This window comes from Tamandua tetradactyla, chromosome 14, assembly GCF_023851605.1.
Source record: "Tamandua tetradactyla isolate mTamTet1 chromosome 14, mTamTet1.pri, whole genome shotgun sequence".
Lineage (NCBI taxonomy): Eukaryota > Metazoa > Chordata > Mammalia > Pilosa > Myrmecophagidae > Tamandua > Tamandua tetradactyla.
This window is the reverse complement of record NC_135340.1, coordinates 34,393,309-34,417,441: the sequence shown is the minus strand read 5'-3', so window position 1 is coordinate 34,417,441 and position 24,133 is coordinate 34,393,309. Positions and strand designations below refer to the sequence as shown.

General features: G+C 38.0%; 1 pseudogene; it reads left to right on the top strand.

The window, feature by feature from the left end:
- LOC143655294 (thyroid transcription factor 1-associated protein 26-like) overlaps positions 1 to 24,133 on the top strand; it is a 67,853-nt pseudogene that overhangs the window by 5,159 nt on the left and 38,561 nt on the right.

Below are 24,133 nucleotides of genomic sequence, written 5' to 3'. Positions count from 1 at the left end.
GGATTCGTTTCTTGATTTCCCCCTCAGCTTTTTCATTACTAGTGTATAGAAATGCTACAGATTTTTGAATGTTGATCTTGTAACCTGCTACTTTGCTGTACTCATTTATTAGCTCTAGTAGTTTTGTTGTGGATTTTTCTGGGTTTTTGACGTATAGTATCATATCGTCTGCAAACAGTGATAGTTTTACTTCTTCCTTTTCAATTTTGATGCCTTGTATTTCTTTTTCTTGTCTAATTGCTCTGGCTAGAACCTCCAACACGATGTTGAATAATAGTGGTGATAGTGGACATCCTTGTCTTGTTCCTGATCTTAGGGGGAAAGTTTTCAATTTTTCCCCATTGAGGATGATATTAGCTGTGGGTTTTTCATATATTCCCTCTATCATTTTAAGGAAGTTCCCTTGTATTCCTATCTTTTGAAGTGTTTCAACAGGAGAGGATGTTGAATCTTGTCAAATGCCTTCTCTGCATCAATTGAGATGATCATGTGATTTTTCTGCTTTGATTTGTTGATATGGTGTATTACATTAACTGATTTTCTTATGTTGAACCATCCTTGCATACCTGGGATGAATCCTACTTGGTCATGATGTATAATTCTTTTAATGTGTTGTTGGATACGATTTGCTAGAATTTTATTGAGGATTTTTGCATCTATATTCATTAGAGAGATTGGTCTGTAGTTTTCTTTTTTTGTAATATCTTTGCCTGGTTTTGGTATGAGGGTGATGTTGGCTTCATAGAATGAATTAGGTAGTTTTTCCTCCACTTCGATTTTTTTGAAGAGTTTAAGGAGAATTGGTACTAATTCTTTCTGGAACATTTGGTAGAATTCACATGTGAAGCCATCTGGTCCTGGACTTTTCTTTTTAGGAAGCTTTTGAATGACTAATTCAATTTCTTTACTTGTGATTGGTTTGTTGAGGTCATCTATGTCTTCTTGAGTCAAAGCTGGTTGTTCATGTCTTTCCAGGAACCCGTCCATTTCATCTAAATTGTTGTATTTATTAGCGTAAAGTTGTTCATAGTATCCTGTTATTACCTCCTTTATTTCTGTGAGGTCAGTAGTTATGTCTCCTCTTCCATTTCTGATCTTATTTATTTGCATCCTCTCTCTTCTTCTTTTTGTCAATCTTGCTAAGGGCCCATCAATCTTATTGATTTTCTCATAGAACCAACTTCTGGTCTTATTGATTTTCTCTATTGTTTTCATGTTTTCAATTTCATTTATTTCTGCTCTGATCTTTGTTATTTCTTTCCTTTTGCTTGCTTTGGGATTAGTTTGCTGTTCTTTCTCCAGTTCTTCCAAGTGAACAGTTAATTCCTGCATTTTTGCCATTTCTTCTTTTCTGATATAGGCTTAGGGCAATAAATTTCCCTCTTAGCACTGTCTTTGCTGCATCCCATAAGTTTTGATATGTTGTGTTTTCATTTTCATTTGCCTCGAGCTATTTACTAATTTCTCTTGGAATTTCTTCTTTGACCCACTCGTTGTTTAAGAGTGTGTTGTTGAGCCTCCACGTATTTGTGAATTTTCTGGCATTCCGCCTATTATTGATTTCCAACTTCATTCCTTTATGATCCGAGAAAGTGTTGTGTATGATTTCAATCTTTTTAAATTTGTTAAGACTTGCTTTGTGACCCAGCATATGGTCTATCTTTGAGAATGATCCATGAGCACTTGTCGAAAAAGGTGTATCCTGCTGTTGTGGGATTTAATGTCCTATAAATGTCTGTTAAGTTTAGCTCCTTTATAGTAATATTCAGATTCTCTATTTCTTTATTGATCCTCTGTCTAGATGTTCTGTCCATTGATGAGAGTGGTGAATTGAAGTCTCCAACTATTATGGTATTTGTGTCTATTTCCTTTTTCAGTGTTTGCAGTGTATTCCTCATGTATTTGGGGGCATTCTGGTTCGGTGCATAAATATTTATGATTGTTATATCTTCTTGTTTAACTGTTCCTTTTATTAGCATATAGTGTCCTTCCTTGTCTCTTCTAACTGTTTTACATTTGAAGTCTAACTTGTTGGATATTAGTATAGCCACTCCTGCTCTTTTCTGGTTGTTATTTGCATGAAATATCTTTTCCCAACCTTTCACTTTCAACCTATGTTTATCTTTGGGTCTAAGATGTGTTTCCTGTAGACAGCATATAGAAGGATCCTGTTTTTTAATCCATTCTGCCATTTATGTCTTTTGATTGGGGAATTCAGTCCATTAACATTTAGTGTTATTATTGTTTGGATAATATTTTCCTCTACCATTTTGCCTTTTGTATTATATATATCATATCTGACTTTCCTTCTTTCTACACTCTTCTCCATACCTCTCTCTTCTGTCTTTTTGTATCTGACTCTAGTGTTCCCTTTAGTATTTCTTGCAGAGCTGTTCTCTTGGTCACAAATTCTTTCAGTGACTTTTTGTCTGAGAATGTTTTAATTTCTCCCTCATTTTTGAAGGACAATTTTGCTGGATATAGGAGTCTTGTTTGGCAGTTTTTCTCTTTTAGTAATTTAAATCTATCATCCCACTGTCTTCTAGCCTCCATGGTTTCTGCTGAGAAATCTACACATAGTCTTATTGGGTTTCCCTTGTATGTGATGGATTGTTTTTCTCTTGCCGCTTTCAAGATCCTCTCTTTCTCTTTGACCTCTGACATTCTAACTAGTAAGTGTCTTGGAGAACGCCTATTTGGGTCTAATCTCTTTGGGGTGCGCTGCACTTCTTGGATCTGTAATTTTAGGTCTTTCATAAGAGTTGGGAAATTTTCAGTGACAATTTCTTCCATTAGTTTTTCTCCTCCTTTTCCCTTCTCTTCTCCTTCTGGGACACCCACAACACGTATATTTGTGTGGTTCATATTGTCCTTGAGTTCCCTTATACCCTGTTCAAATTTTTCCATTCTTTTCCCTATAGTTTCTGTTTCTTTTTGGAATTCAGATGTTCCATCCTCAAAGTCACTAATTCTATCTTCTGTCTCTTTGAGTCTATCATTTTAGGTATCCATTGTTTTTTCTATCTTTTCTACTTTGTCCTTCACTTCCATAAGTTCTGTGATTTGTTTTTTCAGTTGTTTTATTTCTTCTTTATGTTCAGCCCATGTCTTCTTCATGTCCTCCCTCAATTTATCGATTTCATTTTTGAAGAGTTTTTCCATTTCTGTTTGTATATTCAGCATTAGTTGTCTCAGCTCCTGTATCTCATTTGAACTATTGGTTTGTTCCTTTGACTGGGCCATATTTTCAATTATTTGAGCATGATTCGTTATCTTCTGTTGGCGTCTGCGCATTTAGACAGACTTCCCTGGGTATTGGATCCAAAAGTTTGGAAGATTTTTCTGTGAAATCTCTGGGTTCTGTTTTTCTTATCCTGCCCAGTAGGTGGCACTCGTGGCACACGTTTGTCTGCGGGTCCCACCAGTAAAAGGTGCTGTGGGATCTTTAACTTTGGAAACTCTCATCGTCCGGGAGGTTCGCTAGCCCAAGCGGCTTAGAAGGGTTCGAGCCAGCCCGGGGTCCGAATGCGGGGAGAGTTGCTGGCTGCCGCAGCCCAGGAAAGCGCCCGTCCGAATTTCCTAGTTGCCCGGGCGACAAGCGTGGCGGGAGGGCACCAGCGGCAGCGGCCCACCCAGGAGAGTGCATGTTCCCGGGGAGTCACGGGTTTGGAAGGGGCCTCCCCCACCCATCACCGTTCTCCGTGGCCTGGGGATTTCCAATCCAATTCTCTCAGTTGGTCCTGGGGGCCGCGCATGGTGTGGGCACCAGCCACCATGGTTTCAGGGGACCGCCTCTCCAATTCTCCCAGCCAGCCCGGGAAGGGGGAAGGGAGTGACTCCGGCCGCTTGCCGCCCCACCCGGTGAAGCCCGCGTGCCTCGGCGATCTCACCCGAGCGTCTTCTCTCAGCCAGCTAGCCATTCCAGGATGGGGTATGCTGTCTGTTTTATCTCTGTTGTGGCTTTGGGCGCTGTTCTGTATCGTTTCTACTCCCCTAGTAGCTGTCCTGGAGAAGAAACTAAGATCCGCGTGTCTTACTAAGCCGCCATCTTCTCCAGAAGCCTCTCTATACATCTTGTATCCTTACACCTTGGGGTAAAACTTTGGGTGTGTCTTCATACTTTTTTGGGAAAAACTTTGGGTGAGAAGGAGAAAGAGGCTCTAACTCTATAAAGTCTCAAACTATGAAGGAGCAGTTAAAAAGAAATAGAAGAGAAGAATGTCACCAAAACTAAGGGAAAGGGGTTTTCAAAAGTAGTGAGTAGCCAATTCAATGAAGACTGAAAAGTGTTCATTAACTTTGTAATCATATTTGGTCATCATGATCTTGGTGAGGGCAGAAAATTGAATATGAAAGGAAAGGAAATGAGAGATTGGTAGGTAAAAGGGGACTATAGAATCTGATGATTGGTAATGTATACTTTAAAAAGGGAGCTATTAAAACATAATTCTGTAATTATGGAATTGGTGTGGTGAAAAAGAAAAGGGATTATTACTAGATCAGGTATCCTGAAGAAATGAGCAGAATCTGGACCAAAGTGATTGAATTAGCTTTGACAGGGTGGACCACCTTCAGAAAGGTGAAGATGGAACAATTTTAAATGGTGACTAAGTCCATGGTGTTGTTATTGACTGAATAGATGAAATGGATTAGAAAGGAGGTGGTCAAAGAACTTTGAGATTGAAGTTTATGTACACAACTTTCCCAATGTCATTCGATTTAATGCCTTTTCCAGTGTCATTCATTTATTTGTTTACTTTTTAAAGTGTCTTTCAAAATTTTTTGTTTTACCTGGTTGAAGTAATGCTATTGAATTAATATATAATCTGAAAGCTGTAGCTGTATTTTTAAAATCTCATTACTTATATATTTTACTAATAAGTTAATGTCCTTCTTTCTTCCCCCCTCAAATAATTTGTGTTACTGAGATTTTTGTTCCATGCTTGACAAAATTATGGTTATATTGGTTTTAGCCCTTGTGACTTACTTGTCTTAATTTATTTTATAAAGTTCCATTGCTACTTCAAAGAAAAATAAAAAGAAAACATCAAATAAAAAAGCACAAGAAGAGTATGAACAGGTACAAGCTAAGCATGCTGCTAAGAAACAAATAAGTTCTACTTTTAAAATGTATTTAGATCCATTTTTCCATATATATACTAAGTGTGCATATAAACTGTATTTCTGAGTGTCAGGCACATAGTATGCCCTCAGTAAATATTTGTTGAATGAATGAATTGTCTGAGCAGAATGGGAGACTTAACATATTCAAATTCCTTGATTTACATTGTAGCAGAGAGGTGATACTAGTAGATCAGAAATGGGATTCCTTTATGTCGAGCTAAGGCTTTGTAATCATCAAAGTTGACATTTTCTCAGCCCTTGCAGATTTCAAATTTTAAAATAATAGCCAGCATCATTACCCATTAGAAATCAAAATTATTAAGAATTTTAATTAAAGTTCTTTAATTTAATATTTATAATTTAATTAAGAACTTAATTAAAGACTCATAATTGAAAGTAAGAATATTAAGGCTTTTTTCACTATATGCTTTATAAATAAATAAAGTACTCTACAATATGAGAATATAATTTTAAGTAATATAGTTTAGTATAATGAGGAATTGAACAGAATTTGAATTTAAAAGATCTGTAAGTGAAACTCAGCTCTCAGCTAACTCTGCCAGTGATCTTGAACTTTGGGCAAGGTTCTTTCAATAGTTGTGAGCATCACCTCCTCATCTGTAAGGTGAAGATAATTTAAGAACTTTTGTTTAGCTTTTATATTTAATTTTCATAAAAATGTCACAGTACATTTTGAGTAGAAGCTTTTCAGATCTATCTATAACTGAATTTTTTTATATTCAAAGTAAATTTGATTCTTTATGTTAGTAAATCAAATGAGTGTGCTAATTATTAAATGCACAAAATCATAATGCCTAGCACAATATTTTGCACATACATAGTAATCAATAAATGGTTCTTGATTTAAACCTCTAAACTGCTCAGATGACATATTAAAAGGAATTCCAGATACGGCTTTCTGGAAATGAAGATTTCAGCATTAATGGAACATTGGGAGATAAGCTTAATCCCTTTTAACTCTTTTACAGTATAAAACTTCAACCCCTCCCCCTCCCCCATATGCACACCACCTGATCTATAAGATTGAGTAATAACCAACTGAGGAAGAAACAAGATGCTATGGATATAATTTAGTGATGAAATCATTACATAAATATATGCCTTCTCTGCTCTGTGATATAATTTTATTTGCACACAAATAGTTAAGACTATTTAATAACTTTACATTTTTTATTCCATGTTGTAGTGTGCCTTATAGTGTGAAGGCATAAGAGGGTGCACACTGTCAATAATGGGAAATAATTCATATTTTGCAAAATATAAGAAGCAAGCCTTAAACTATTTGTGTGGTGATGTATATTAAAAACAGCTTTTGAAACACATCAGCTGTTTGTTAGTAAGAAAAATTACTAATTACTAATGGAATATGTTAATTTCAGGAATTTGAGAGAAGAAAACGAGAGAGAAGAAGCTCACAGGCTCTACAAAAAGAAGAAAATGGAAATGTTCAAAATATTGAGAAAAAAGACTAAAAAGGGTCAACTAAATTTGAATTTACAAATGTAGCATCTTCTTCAAAAAATACAAGAGAAAAATTAAATAAGAGATTTTGTCCTTAATCAAGGGTTAAAATATCTGCTGCCCGTCTCTTGGGTTCCTTTGATTTAATGCATCGGTTTTTAGTTTCCTAGCTGCTAAAGCAGATACCTCACATTGGGTTGGCTTAACAACAGGAATTAATTGACTCACAGTTTCAGAAGCTAGAAGACTTGCTTCTTCCCAGAGTTGGCATCTTCTGGCTGGCTGGCAAACTTTGGGGCTCCTTGGCTTTTCCATCATGTGGCAGTGCACATGGTGGCATCTTCTTTCTCTTCTGGTTCCATTAACTTCCAACATGTGGCAACTCCCTGTGGCTTCTCTTTCTGTCTTGAATTTCCTTTACATATAAGAACTTCAGCAGTACTGAAGTAAGGTTCACTTTCATTCAGTTTGGGCATACCTTAACTAATAACACCTTCAAAGACTCTATTTACAAATGCACCGGACCAGGGGTTAGGACCTAAATGTGCCATTTGTGGGGGCATGATTCAGTCCCCAGTAGCCTCCTAATAACTGAATAATTTTCTCAACATGAGTTGCTAAGTAAACTAAAATGTCACAAATATATTTGTTCTTATAAAAGAAATTTTTTGGGTGGCCAAGATGGTGGCTTAGAAATGTGCGTGTTTTAGTTAATCCTCCAGAACAACTACTAAATAACCAGAAACAGTACAGAACAGCTCCCAGAGCCACGTCAGTGACCAGACACACAGTGTACCCCAGTCTGCACCAGCTAGACTGGCTGCGAGCTTCCCCAGAACCGTGAGTTCCCCAAGCTGTGGCAGCCAGGACCCCTCTCCCACAGGCTGCTTCCCAGAGGGGAAAGGAAAGAGACTCTAACAGCAGCAGGAGCTGAGCTCAACTAAACACCAATTGTGGCATTAATTAACAAATTCTGACTACTAAAAATAGGTCCCCAGCTCAGGTGAAGCTGGTCAAGGTGGAGGCCGCTCATTGGGCTAATGGAAAAAGAGGAAAGGGGAGGAAACAGAGGTTTTTGTGGCTGTGTTTCTACAGAGGCTTGGCTGCCTCTGGATTCAGTGGCAGGACTTCTCAGGCTGCAACTGCCCCAAGCATAGGCAGAAAAGGACTGCTTTCAGGGCTTGTTCCCGCCTTTGCCTTCCCCAGGGAAGGGATGAAGCCCAATTCAGGTGGAATCCCTCCCTCAAGGAATTCAGACCCCAGGGCTTGGCAATTTGAAACCATTAAAACTAGCCTACAACCTCTTCTCTGTCTTCACCACACCCCCAGCAGGGAGAGTCTTCCAAAGTTAAAGGTGCTGCAACATCTTTTGCTGGTGGATCCCACAGGCAGGCAAGCACCACATACTGGGCAGGATAAGAAAAACAGAGCCCAGAGACTTCACAGGAAAGTCTTTTAACCTGCTGGGTCTCACCCTCAGGGAAAACTGATGCAGGTGACTCCTTCCTCCTGATAGGAGGTCAGTTGAGTCTGGGAAAACCTGGCTGGAGTCTATAATACCTATGTAGACCCTCCTAAGGGTGGGGAGGGAAAAGGCACCATACAAGTAGGGCAAGAAACAAGAAAACATGAACTGAAAAATTATCCTCTGTTAAACAAAACCTAAGCTAGAGGTCCAGAAAAAGCTGAACTGAAGGTCAAAGAACAGATAGGCAACAAATTCATCTAGCAAGAAAACCGTAGGTAAGAGAAGTGAAAGCAATCTCCAGAATTAACTAATTAAGGTAATTAAATGTCTAGATGCCAGCAAAAATAACAAATCACATGAAGAAAATTGAAGATATGGCCCAGTCAAAGGAACAAACCAACAATTCAAATGAGATACAGGAGCTGAAACAATTAATTCAGAATATACAAACTGACATGGAAAACTTCATCAAAAACCAAATCAATGAATTGAGGAAGGATATGAAGAAGGCAAGGAATGAACAAAAAGAAGAAATGGAAAGTCTGGAAAAGCAAATCACAGAACTTATGGGAATGAAAGGTACAGTAGAAGAGATGAAAAAAACAATGGAAACCTGCAATGGTAGATGTCAAGAGACAGAGGTTAGGATTAGTGAACTGGAGGACAGAACATCTGAAATCCGACAAGAAACAGAAACTATAGGGAAAAAATGGAAAAATATGAGCAGGGACTCAGGGAATTGAATGATAATATGAAGCACACAAATATATGTGTTGTGGGTGTCCCAGAAGGAGAAGAGAAGGGAAAAGGAGGAGAAAAACTAATGGAAGAAATTATCACTGAAAATTTCCCAATTCTTATGAAAGACCTAAAATTACAGATTCAAGAAGTGCAGTGTACCCCAAAGAGAATGGATCCAAATAGACATTCTCCAAGACAATTACTAGTTAGAATGTCAGAGGTCAAAGAGAAAGAGGATCTTGAAAGCAGAAGAGAAAAGCAATCCATCACATACAAGGGAAACCCAATAAGACTATGTATAGATTTCTCAGCAGAAACCATGGAGGTGAGAAGACAGTGGGATGATATATTTAAATTACTAAAAGAGAAGAACTGCCAACCAAGATTCTATACCCAGCAAAACTGTCATTCAAAAATGAGGGAGAACTTAAAACATTTTCACACAAAAAATCACTGAGAGAATTTGTGACCAAGAGACCAGCTCTGCAAGAAATACTAAAGGGAGCACTAGAGACAGATACAGAAGCACAAAAGAAAGAGGTGTGGAGAAGAGTGTAGAAAGAAAAAAAATTAGATATGACATATAAAATCCAAAAGGCAAAATGGTAGAAGAAAGTACTACCCACACAGTAATAACACTAAATGTTAATGGATTGAACTCCCCAATTGAAAGACATAGACGGGCAGAATGGATTTAAAAACAGGATCCTTCTATATGCTGACTATAGGAAACACATCTTAGACCCAAAGATAAACATATGTTGAAAGTGAAAGGTTGGGAAAAGATATTTCATGCAAATAGCAACCAGAAAAGAGCAGGAGTAGCTATACTAATATCCAACAAATTAGACTTCAAATGTAAAACAGTTAAAACAGACAAAGAAGGATAATATGCACTAATAAAAGGAACAATTCAACATGAAGACATAACAATCATAAATATTTATTCACCAAACCAGAATGCCCCCAAATACATGAGGAAAACACTGCAAACACTGAAAAGGGAAATAGACAGACACATCTACCATAATAGTTGGAGACTTCAATTCCCCACTCTCTTCAATGGACAATACATCTAGACAGAGGATCAATAAAGAAACAGAATTTGAATACAATAAATGAGCTAGACTTAACAGATATTTATAGGACATTACACCACACAACAGCAGGATACACCTTTTTCTCAAGTGCCTATGGATCATTCTGAAAGATAGACCATATGCTGGGTCACAAAGCAAGTCTCAACAAAGTTAAAAAGATTGAAATCATACAAAACACTTTCTCAGATCATAAAGGAATGAGGTTGGAAATCAATAATAGGCAGAGAACCAGAAAATTCACAAATATGTGGTGGCTCAACAATACACTCTTAAACAACCAGTGGGTCAAGGAAGAAATTACAAGAGAAATCAGTAAATATCTCGAGGCAAATGAAAATGAAAACCCAACATGTCAAAACTTATAGGATGCAGCAAAGGTAGTGCTAAGAGGGAAATTGATTGCCCCAAATGCCTATATCAAAAAAGAAGACAGACAAAAATTCAGGAATTAACTGTCCACTTGGAAGAACTGGAGAAAGAACAGCAAACTAACCCCCAAAGAAAGCAAAAGGAAAGATATAACAAAGAATAGAGCAGAAATAAATGAAATTGAGAACATGAAAACAATTGAGAAAATCAATAAAACCAGAAGTTGGTTCTATAAGGAAATAAGATTGATGGGCCCTTAGCAAGACTGACAAAAAGAAGAAGAAAGAGGATGCAAATAAATAAGATCAGAAGTGGAAGAGGAGACATAACCACTGACTCCACAGAAATAAAGGAGGTAGTAACAGGATACTATAAACAACTTTATGCTAACAAATACAACAATGTAGATGAAATGGACAACTTCCTAGAAAGGCATGAACAACCAACTTTGACTCGAGGAGAAATAGATAATCTCAACAAACCAATCACAAGTAAAGAAATTGAATCAGTCATTAAAAAGCTTTCCAAAAAGAAAAGTCCAGGGCCAGATGGCTTCACATGTGAATTCTACCAAACATTCCAGAAAGAATTAGTAGTCATCCTGCTCAAACTCTTCAAAAAAATTGAAGAGAAAGGAAAGCTACCTAATTCATTCTATGAAGCCAACATCACCCTCATACCAAAACCAGACAAAGATGTTACAAAAAAAGAAAACTACAGACAAATCTCTCTAATGAATATAGATGCAAAAATCTTCAACAAAATTCTAGCATATCGAATCCAGCAACACATTAAAAGAATTATACATCATGACCAAGTAGGATTCATCCCAGGTATGCAAGGATGGTTCAACATAAGAAAATCAATTAATGTAATAACCATATCAACAAATCAAAGCAGAAAAATCACATGATCATCTCAATTGATGCAGAGAAGGCATTTGACAAGATTCAACATCCTTTCCTGTTGAAAACACTTCAAAGAATAGGAATACAAGCTGACTTCTTTAAAATTATAAAGGGAGCATATGAAAAACCCACAGCTAATGTCATCCTCAATGGGGAAAAACTGAAAACTTTCCCCCTAAGATCAGGAACAAGTCAAGGATGTCCACTATCACCACTGTTATTCAACATTGTGTTGGAAGTTCTAGCCAGAGCAATTAGACAAGAAAAAGAAATACAAGGCATCAAAATAGGAAAGGAAGAAGTAAAACTATCACTGTTTGCAGATGATATGATACTATATGTTGAAAACCCTGAAAAATCCACAGCAAAACTACTAGAGGTAATAAATGAGTACAGCAAAGTAGCAGGTTACAAGATCAACATTCAAAAATCTGTAGTGTTTCTATACACTAGTAATGAACAATCTGAGTGGAAAATCAAGAAATTAATTCCATTTATAATTGCAACTAAAAGAATAAAATACCTAGGAATAAATTTAACTAAAGAGACAAAAGAGCTATGCAAACAAAACTACAAGAAACTGTTAAAAGAAATCACAGAAGACCTAAATAGATGGAAGGGCATACCGTGTTCGTGGATTGGAAGACTAAATATAGTTAAGATGTCAATTCTACCTAAATTGATTTACAGATTCAACTCAATACAAATCAAAATCCCAACAACTTACATTTCCGAAATAGAAAAACCAATAAGCAAATTTATCTGGAAGGGCAGGGTGCCCTAAATTGCTAAAAGTATCTTGAGGAAAAAAAATGAAGTTGGGTGTCTCATGCTTCCTGACTTTAAGGTGTATTATGAAGCCACAGTGGTCAAAACAGCATGGTACTGGCATAAAGATAGATATATTGACCAATGGAATTGAATAGAGTATTCAGATATAGACCCTCTCATCTACGGGCATTTGATCTTTGATAAGACAGTCAAGCCAACTCACCTGGGACAGAACAGTCTCTTCAATAAATGGTGCCTAGAGAACTGGATATGCATATGAAAAAGAATGAAAGAGGACCCATATCTCACACCCTATACAAAAGTTAACTCAAAATGGCTCAAAGATCTAAACATTAGGTCTAGGACCATAAAACAGAGGAAAATGCAGGGAAATATCCTATAAATCTTATAATTGGAAGCAGTTTTATTAACCTTACGTCCAAAGCAAGAGCAGTGAAGAAATAAATAAATAAATGGGAACTCTTCAAAATTAAACACTTTTGTGCATCAAAGAACTTCATCAAGAAAGTAGAAAGACAGCCTACACAGTGGGAGACAATATTTGGAAATGACATATCAGATAAAGGTCTAGTATCCAGAATTTATAGAGATTGTTCAACTCAATATAAAAAAGACAGCCAATCCAATTACAAAATGGGAAAAAGACTTGAACAGACACTTCTCAGAAGAGGAAATACAAATGGCCAAAAGGCACATGAAGAGATGCTCAATGTCCCTGGCCATTAGAGAAATGCAAATCAAAACCACAATGATATATCATCTCACACCCACCAGAATGGCCATTATCAACAAAACAGAAAAGGACAAGTGCTGGAGAGGATGTAAGAAAGAGGCACATTTACTCATTGTTGGTGGGAATGTCAAATGGTGCAACCACTGTGGAAGGCAGTTTGGCAGTTCCTCAAAAAGGTGAATATAGAATTGCCATATGACCTAGCAATACCATTGTTAGGTATCTACTCAGAAGACATAAGGGCAAAGACACAAATGGGAATTTGCACACCAATGTTTATAGCAGCATTATTTACAATTGCAAAGAGATGGAAACAGCCAAAATGTCCATCAACAGCTAAGTGGCTAAACAAACTGTGGTATATACACACGATGGAATATTATGCAGCTTTAAGACAGTAAAAACTTATGAAGTGTGTAACAACATGGATGGACCTTGAGAACATTATCCTGAGTGAGACTAGCCAAAAACTAAAGAACAAATACTATATGGTCTCACTGATATGAAGTGACATTAGTGAATAAACTTGGAATATTTTGTTGGTAACAGAGACTATCAGGAAATAGAAATAGGGTAAGATATTGGGTAATTGGAGCTGAAGGGATACAGACTGTGCAACAGGACTGGATACAAAAACTCAGAAATGGACAGCACAATACTACCTAACTGTAATACAATTATGTTAAAACACTGAATGAAGCTGCATGTGAGAATGATAGAGGGAGAAGGGCTGGGGACATAAATGAAACCAGAAAGAAAGATAGACGTTAAAGATTGAGATGGTATAATCTAGGAATGCCTAGAGTGTATAATAATAGTGACTAAATGTACAACGTACAAATTTTTAAAATGTTTTTGCATGAGGAAGAACAAAGGAATGTCATTATTGCAGGGTGCTGAAAATAGATGGTAATTAGTATTTTAAAATGTCACCTTATGTGCAAGACTAAAACAAAAAAATGTTTACTTGTTATAAAATTTATATTTTGACTAGTGCATTTCCTAGTATAACTTATGTAGATAGTTTGATTAAACACAATAAGTACTTGGAATCTCAGGTAGGACATAAAATTTTGTTGGTTTGTACAGAGTCATGCTCTGATGAATCCCAGAGTGATTCGATCAGTGAGTGGAAAAGTGTTTGCAAAGCCCCTTTTGGGGAATGGTGAGAATGGAGAGAAATTCAACTTCACCAAGTTGAATTCTTGATATTTTCACAAGCAATGTGACAACCAAAGCTATAGGCTGAGCCCCCAGTCTTGGGGTTTGTTCATATGAAACTTAGCCCCACAAAGGATAGGTCAAGCCTGCTTAAAATTTAGGCCTAAGAGTCACCCCCAAGAGAGCCTCTTTTGTTGCTCAGATGTGGCCTTTCCCTCCAACCAACATGACGAGGAGTCTCACCATCCTCCCCCTCTCTACATGGGACATGACTCCCAGGGGTGTGGACCTTCCTGGCAACGTGGGACAGAGATTCTGGAATGAGCTGAGACTTAACATCAAAGGATTGAGAAAACCTTCTCAACCAAAAAGGGGAAGAGTGAAATGAGACTAAGTGTCAATGGCTGAGAGATTCCAAACAGAGTCAAGAGGTTATCCTGGAGGTTATTCTTATGCTTCAAGTAGATATCATCTTGTTATTCAAGATGTAATGGAGAGGCTGGAGGGAACTGCCTGAAAATGTAGAGCTGTGTTCCAGTAGCCATGTTTCTTGAGGATGATTGAATAATGATATAGCTCTCATAATGTTACTGTGTGATTGTGAAAACCTTGTGTCTGATGCTCCTTTTATCTACCTTGTCAACAAAGGTGTAGAACATATGGAATAAAAATATATAATAGGGGGAACAAATGCTAAAATAAATTTAGTTTGGAATGCTAGTGATCAATGAAAGTGAGGAGTAAGGGGTATGGTAGGTATAATCTTTTTTTTTCTTTCATGTGTTCATTTTATTTCTTTTTCTATTGTCTTTTCAGTTCTTTTTCTGAATTAATGCAAATGTTCTAAGAAATGATGAATATTCAACTAAGTGATGATATTGTGAATTACTGATTATATACATTGATGTTATATTTGGTTTCTTAATTTTTTAATTAATAAATTTTAAAAATAAAATTTTCTATATAAGCTCTACATAATATAATTTCTTTCTTATTTGTCTCTGAAGAAAGTTGAGGTGAGGAACTGAAAGAACCATCTGTTTTTTTCAGGCTCAAATGCTCAAATATATAATATTTTGGTATCAGGAAATTTGTGTGAAATATAATGTTTGAAAGTTAGGGAACAGAGATTCCACTGACGTATTTCCATGAAATGTTTCAATTTGGTAATTCACTATTAATGGTTTTAAATTCATTTTAATGATAAGGGAGTCAAAGACTTCCCTTGGGCTTTGCATATCTGTTTTTATTTTGAATTGAGTATATGTTGCAGGGACTATACATGTAAAGAAGATTTTACTCAGAACTAGGTGCTGAAACTACCTTCCCCCATCTTATAAGGATGTGGCTGTCCTGAAGCTGTTTGGTTTAAGAACTTCAGCTGATATCACATTCCCTTGAATGGAAGCACATAACTTATTTGTCGAAGAGCTTTTAAATGGCTATGGAAATGCAGCATTGTCATAGCAAGAATTACATTTTCCATATCTTACAGGATCCTATAAACTAAAAGCATTGTTACTAGAACCTGTTACTCCTCATGGTACTCTTGTGAGCCAAGAGGAGCTACTGTGATGCTTCTGCTCCTGCCCTGTGTTGACCACTTGGATTCATTGCAAAGTGAGAACAGCTTTACAGTAGTCATTACAAGCTAAAGGACTGTACGATTAAGGTGATATTTATATCTCATACCACGTAAAATTTTATAATGGTAACAAGTGCTGCCTGAAATTAAATTAAGGTTTTAGAGGGCACTTGCATATTAACTGATTGATTCTGCATTTACAAATGCAATTGGGTAGGGTAGTGCAATGATGGCTCAGTGGCAGAATTCTCACGAGCCATAGCAGAGACCTGGATTTGGTTCTCAGTGCCTGCCCATGTTAAAAAAATAAATGGCAGTTGTATTGAACTACACTACACATGATGAACCTTAAGTTAAACCATGAACTTTAGTAGTACAGTTATAAAAATAGTCTATCATCAATTCTAACAAATATTCTACACTAATGCAAGGTGATGGTGGCAGGATGGTATATTGGAATCCTGTATTTTATGCATGATTATTACATAAATCCATAACTTCTTTGGTTAAAAATAATGAAATACCATTTCCCAGACCATGCATACCCCCCAAAAAATTCAATAGGAGATGGTAAGGACACACGATACCTATTAAAGAATAATTCTTTATTGTGTAGAAAACAATTCTGAGGTATGCAATACGTTATGTTGCATTTAAAATAAGCAGTCTAGAATGCCTTGATTTGACCACCTTGGTGAAGGCAGTATGTACCATGAAGCAGAGCACAGTTGTTTTAATGGATTTTTTGTTTTGCATGGGCAGGCTGTGGGATGGATTATTTTTATAATTGTTTCATTGATGTACCTTTTTTACTTCTAGACATTATCTTGTCAAGACAACATAAGTAAAGAGTTTCAGTTAAATCCTTTGAGAGATAATAAAAATAAATTCTTATTGGCAACATTTTCTTGTTGAACAGCCACAATATGCAAATTCCATATTGAGTTGTTAAAAAATAAGCTTCTGGCCATCTAGCCCTCCTCTTCCCCCTTCTCCACCGGTGCTCCCGCCGCCATCTAGCCCTCCTCTTCCCCCATCTCCACCGGTGCTCCTGCTGCCATCTAGCCCTCCTCTTCCTCTTTCTCCACTGGTGGCGCTCTTGCCGCCATCTGGCCCTCCTCTTCCCGCTTCCCTGCCGGTGCTCCCACCGCCATCTAGCCCTCCTCTTCCCCCATCTCTGCCGGTGCTCCCACCGCCATCTAGCCCTCCTCTTCCTCTTTCTCCACTGGCGGCGCTCCCACCGCCATCTGGCCCTCCTCTTCCCCCTTCTCCACCAGTGCTCCCACCGCCATCTGGCCCTCTTCTTCCCCCTTCTCCACCAGTGCTCCCGCCGCCATCTGGCCCTCCTCTTCCCCCTTCTCTGCCGGCGCTCCCGCTGCCATCTAGCTCTGCTCTTCCTCTTTCTCTGCTGGCACTCCCACCACCATCTAGCCCTCCTCTTCCTCTTTCTCCACCGGTGCTCCCGCCACCAGCTAACCCTCCTCTTCCTCTTTCTCTGCCGGTGCTCCTGCTGCCATCTTGCCCTTCTCTTTCCCCTTCTGCTCCGGAGGTGCTCCATCCGCCACCTTATTCTTCCCTTTCTCCTCCTGCTCCAGTGGCTCTCCAACCACCACCGTGCCCTCTTCCGCCTTCACTGGCTCCTCCACCACCATTCTCAACAGCCTTGCGATCCCCACCTTTCCTCCTCCAGAACAGCTACTAGGGGAGTAGAAACGATAGAGAACAGCTCCCAGAGCCACAACAGAGATAAAAAAGACAGTGTACCCCATCCTGGAATGGCTGACTGGCTGGGAGAACCCACTCCAGTGAGATCACTGTAGGGCGTGGGCTTCCCTGGGCAGGGTGGCAAGCAGCTGGAGTCCATCCCCTCCTCCTTCCTAGGCCAGCTGGCAGAATTGAGCAGGCAGTGCCCTCAAGCCACGGTGACTGGCACCACCACCAATCGCAGCCCCCCGGACCAACTGAGAGAATTGGATTGGAAATCCCCAGGCCGCGGAGAGTGGTGACCGGGGGGGTCCCTTCCAAATACGTGACTCCCCGGTCCGGCTGGGAACAGTGCACTCTCCAGGGCCGCGGTGGCTGGTGCCCTCCCACCACGCTTGGCACCCCGGGCGGACTAGGAAATTCGGATGGGTGCTCTCCTGGGCTGCAGCGGCCGGCAACCCTCCCTGCGTTCGGACCCCCGGGCCAGCTGGCACTCTTCCAAGCCACTTTGGCTGGCGAACCTCCCCCATGGTGAGAGTTTTCCAAAGTTAAAGGACCCACAGCACCATTTACTGGTGGGACCCGCAGACAAACGTGTGCCACGAGTGCCACCTAGTAGGCAGGATAAGAAAAACAGAACCCAGAGATTTCACAGAAAAATCTAACAACCTTGTTGGGTCCGACACCCAGGGAAATCTGACTAAATGCCCAGACGCCAGCAGCAGAAGATTACTGTCCACGCTCAGAAGACTGAGAATACGGCCCAGTCAAAGGAACAAACCAATAGTTCAAATGAGATACAAGAGCTGAGACAACTAATGCTGAATATACGAACAGAAATGGAAAACCTCTTCAAAACCAAATCAATAAATTGAGGGAAAACATGAAGAAGACATGGGCTGAACAAAAAGAAGAAAGAGAAAAACTGAAAAAACAAATCACAGAACTTATGGGAGTGAAGGACCAAGAAGAAAAAATGGAAAAAACAATGGATACCTACAATGGTAGATATAAAGAGACAGAAGCTAGAATTAGTGAATTGGAGGATGGAACATTTGAATTCCAAATAGAAACAGGAACTATAGGGAAAAGAATGGAAAAATTTGAGCAGGGGATCAGGGAAGTGAATGACAATATGAAGCACACAAATATACGTGTTGTGGGTGTCCCAGAAGGAGAAGAGAAGGGAAAAGGAGGAGAAAAACTAATGGAAGAAATTATCACTGAAAATTTCCCAACTCTTATGAAAGACCTAAAATTACATATCCAAGAAGTGCAGTGCATCCCAAAGAGATTAGACCCAAATAGGCATTCTCCAAGACACTTACTAGTTAGAATGTCAGAGGTCAAAGAGAAAGAGAGGATCTTGAAAGCAGCAAGAGAAAAACAATCCATCACATACAAGGGAAACCCAATAAGACTATGTGTAGATTTCTCAGCAGAAACCATGGAAGCTAGAAGACAGTGGGATGATATATTTAAATTACAAAAAGAGAAAAACTGCCAACCAAGACTTCTACATCCAGCAAAATTGTCCTTCAAAAATGAGGGAGAAATTAAAACATTTTCAGACAAAAAGTCACTGAGAGAATTTGTGACCAAGAGGCCAGCTCTGCAAGAAATACTAAAGGGAGCACTAGAGTCAGATATGAAAAGACAGAAGAGAGAGGTATGGAGAAGAGTGTAGAAATAAGGAAATCAGATATGATATATATAATACAAAAGGCAAAATGGTAGAGGAAAATATTATCCAAACAGTAATAACACTAAATGTTAATGGACTGAATTCCCCAATCAAAAGGCATAGACTGGCAGAATGGATTAAAAAACAGGATCCTTCTATATGCTGTCTACAGGAAACACATCTTAGACCCAAAGATAAGCATAGGTTGAAAGTGAAAGGTTGGGAAAACATATTTCATGCAAATAACAACCATAAAAGAGCAGGAGTGGCTATATTAATATCCAACAAATTAGACTTCAAATGTAAAACAGTTAAAAGAGACAAAGAAGGACACTATCTACTAATAAAAGGAACAATTAAACAACAAGACATAACAATCATAAATATCAATGCACCTAACCAGAATGCCCCAAAATACGTGAGGAATACACTGCAAACCCTGAAAGGGAAATAGATACATATACCATAGTAGTTGGAGACTTCAATTCCCCACTCTCATCAATGGACAGAACATCTAGACAGAGGATCAATAAAGAAATAGAGAATCTGAATATTACTATAAATTAGCTAGACTTAACAGACATTTATAGGACATTGCATCCCACAACAGCAGGATACACCTTTTTCTCAAGTGCTCGTGGATCATTCTCAAAGATAGACCATATGCTGGGTCACAAAGCAAGTCTTAACAAATTTAAAAAGATTGAAATCATACACAACACTTTCTCGGATCATAAAGAAATGAAGTTAGAAATCAATAATAGGTGGAGTGCCAGAAAATTCACAAATACGTGGAGGCTCAACAACACACTCTTAAACAGTGAGTGAGTCAAAGAAGAAATTGCAAGAGAAATTAGTAAATACCTCAAGGTGAATGAAAATGAAAACACAACATATCAAAACTTATGGGACGCAGCAAAGGCAGTGCTAAGAGGGAAATTTATTGCCCTAAATGCCTATATCAGAAAAGAAGAAAAGGCAAAAATGCAGGAATTAACTGTCCACTTGGAAGAACTGGAGAAACAACAACAAACTAATTCCAAAGCAAGCAAAAGGAAAGAAATAACAAAGATTAGAGCAGAAATAAATGAAATTGAAAACATGAAAACGATAGAGAAAATCAATAAGACCAGAAGTTGGTTCTATGAGAAAATCAATAAGATTGATGGGGCTTTATCAAGACTGACAAAAAGAAGAATAGAGAGGATGCCAATAAATAAGATCAGAAATGGAAGAGGAGACATAACTACTGACCTCACAGAAATAAAGGAGGTAATAACAGGATACTATGAACAACTTTACACTAATTAATACAACAATTTAGATGAAATGGACGGGCTCCTGGAAAGACATGAACAACCAACTTTGACTCAAGAAGAAATACATGACCTCAACAAACCAATCACAAGTAAAGAAATTGAATTAGTCATTCAAAAGCTTCCTAAAAAGAAAAGTCCAGGACCAGACGGCTTCACATGTGAATTCTATCAAACATTCCAGAGAGAATTAGTACCAACTCTCCTCAAACTCTTCAAAAAAAATCGAAGTGGAGGGAAAGCTACCTAATTCATTCTATGAAGCCAACATCACCCTCATACCAAAACCAAGCAAAGATATTACAAAAAAGAAAACTACAGACCAATCTCTCTAATGAATATAGATGCAAAAATCCTCAATAAAATTCTAGCAAATCGTATCCAACAACACATTAAAAGAATTATACATCATGACCAAGTAGGATTCATCCCAGGTATGTAAGGATGGTTCAACATAAGAAAATCAATTAATGTAATACACCATATCAACAAATCAAAGCAGAAAAATCACATGATCATCTCAATTGATGCAGAGAAGGCATTTGACAAGATTCAACATCCTTCCCTGTTGAAAACACTTCAAAAGATGGGAATACAAGGGAACTTCCTTAAAATGATAGAAGGAATATATGAAAAACCCACAGCTAATATCATCCTCAATGGGGAAAAATTGAAAACTTTCCCCCTAAGATCAGGAACAAGACAAGGATGTCCACTATCACCACTATTATTCAACATTGTGTTGGAGGTTCTAGCCAGAGCAATTAGACAAGAAAAAGAAATACAAGGCATCAAAATTGAAAAGGAGGAAGTAAAACTATCACTGTTTGCAGACGATATGATACTATACATCGAAAACCCGGAAAAATCCACAACAAAACTACTAGAGCTAATAAATGAGTACAGCATAGTAGCAGGTTACAAGATCAGCATTCAAAAATCTGTAGCATTTCTATACACTAGTAATGAACAAGCGGAGGGGGAAATCTAGAAACGAATTCCATTTACAATTGCAACTAAAAGAATCAAATACCTAGGAATAAATTTAATTAAAGAGACAAAAACCTACATAAAGAAAACTACAAAAAACTGTTAAAAGAAATCACAGAAGACCTAAATAGATGGAAGGGCATACCGTGTTCATGGATTGGAAGACTAAATATAGTTAAGATGTCAATCCTACCTAAATTGATTTACAGATGCAATGCAATACCAATCAAATCCCAACAATTTATTTTTCAGAAATAGAAAAACCAATAAGCAAATTTATCTGGAAGGGCAGGGTGCCCCGAATTGCTACAAGTATCGTGAGGAAAAATAAACGAAGCTGGAGGTCTCACGCTGCCTGGCTTTAAGGCATATTATGAAGCCACAGTTGTCAAAACAGTATGGTATTGGCATAAAGATAGATATATCGACCAATGGAATCGAATAGAGTGCTCAGATATAGACCTTCTCACATACGGACATTTGATCTTTGATAAGGCAGTCAAGCCAACTCACCTGGGACAGAACAGTCTCTTCAATAAATGGTGCCTAGAGAACTGGATATCCATATGCAAAAGAATGAAAGAAGACCCATCTCTCACACCCTATACAAAAGTTAACTCAAAATGGATCAAAGATCTAAACATTAGGTCTAAGACCATAAAACAGTTAGAGGAAAATGTAGGGAGATATCTTATGAAACTTACCATTGGAGGGGGTTTTCTGGACCTTAAACCTAAAGCAAGAGCACTGAAGAAATAAATAAATAAATGGGAGCTCCTCAAAATTAAACAGTTTTGTGCATCAAAGAACTTCATCAAGAAAGTAGAAAGACAGCCTACACAGTGGGAGACAATATTTGGAAATGACATATCAGATAATGGTCTAGTATTCAGAATTTATGAAGAGATTGTTCAACTCAACAACAAAAAGACAGCCAACCCAATTGCACAATGGGGGAAAGACTTGAATAGACACGTCTCAGAAGAGAAAATACAAATGGCCAAAAGGCACATGAAGAGATGCTCAATGTCCCTGGCCATTAGAGAAATGCAAATCAAAACCACAATGAGATATCATCTCACACCCACCAGAATGGCCATTATCAACAAAACAGAAAATGACAAGTGCTGGAGAGGACGTGGAGAAAGAGGCACACTTATCCACTGTTGGTGGGAACATCAAATGGTGCAACCACTGTGGAAGGCAGTTTGGCGGTTCCTCAAAAAGCTGAATATAGAATTGCCATACGACCCAGCAATACCATTGCTGGGTATCTACTCAAAGGACTTAAGGGCAAAGACACAAATGGACATTTGCACACCAATGTTTATAGCAGCATTATTTACAATTGCAAAGAGATAGAAACAGCCAAAATGTCCATCAACAGAAGAGTGGCTAGACAAACTGTGGTATATACATACGATGGAATATTATGCAGCTTTAAGACAGGATAAACTTATGAAGCATGTAATAACATGGATGGACCTTGAGAACATTATGCTGAGTGAGTCTAGCCAAAAACTAAAGGACAAATACTGTATGGTCCCACTGATGTGAACTGACATTCGGGAATGCAGGAGTTAGAAACAGGGTAAGATAATGTGTAATTGGAGCTGAAGGGATACAGACTGTGCAACAGGACTATATACAAAAACTCAAAAATGGACAGCACAATAATACCTAATTGTAAAGTAATCTTGTTAAAACACTGAATGAAGCTGCATCTGAGCTATAGGTTTTTTTTTTTACTATTATTATTACTTTTATTTTTTTCTCTATATTAACATTCTATATCTTTTTCTGTTGTGTTGCTAGTTCTTCTAAACCGATGCAAATGTACTAAGAAACGATGATCATGCTTCTATGTGGTGTTGTTAAGAATTACTGATTGCATATGTAGAAGGGTATGATTTCTAAATGTTGGGTTAATTTCTTTTATTCCATTAATTAATAAAAAAATAAAATAAACTTCCTTTCTCAAGAATCCTCTAGGAATCTAAATGACAAATAGCCAGGTCACATCATAGGGTAAAATGCACTCAATGATGATCAAGTGAAAATGAAAAGATCAGACTTAAATGCTCAAGATAATCAGGATCTTCTTGCAACATATGTTTAAGGGTCCTACCTCCTGAGATTTGGATAGTGTAGACGTTCAGTAATGGTCATTTTAGTCAGCAACCCTGGTGAATCTGATGTGATTGGTACTTGGAGGAGCATGATATGAAAAGCATTGGACCTCAGCCTCAGAGAAGAGAGGTTCCTTGTTGAAGAAATGAGAGAAAGTCATAAATAAGATGATGTGATAGATGGAATTATATACCCTAATTTAAATATTTCCTTAGATCAAGCTGCATTGCTGTGTGTGTGAACCTATTGTTAATAAGACCTCTTGCAGATGGCTATTTTTACTTAAGGTTTGACTCAACTCAATGAAACTGGGTTTTAGTCTTATTTCTGGTGGCTTTAAAGAGAAACCCACAGAAAGGAGGCAGAAGCAAGGAGCCAGAAGCACAGAATCAATGGGAACCCAGAAAGCAATTAGAGGATACTGCTGTGTGACGGAAAACCCAAACACCCTAAGCATTCCAAGTGCTAGAACTCTACTAATCCCAGGAGGAAGAAAAGCCTTATAACCTCCGAAATGATGAGACAATAAATTCCAATTATTTAAGCTACCTCATTGTATGGTATATGCCATAGCAGCCTGTCAAACTAAGATGACATTTGAGAAGAGCCTTTAAAGTTGAGAAAAGTGTTCAAGGGAAAAAGAGCATGAGGAAAGTTACAAAGTGCAGAATGCTTGGAATAAATTTAAAAGTCTAAGGAACAAATTACGAAAAGGTGTGTGTATTTTATCACTATTGTTGGCAGATAACACTTGCCATCCAATCTTGATGTTTCCATATTAAGGAGGCACCATCACCCAAACACTTGTTATCTGTCTCACTTGGCCTACCCAGGGGAGATGGACAG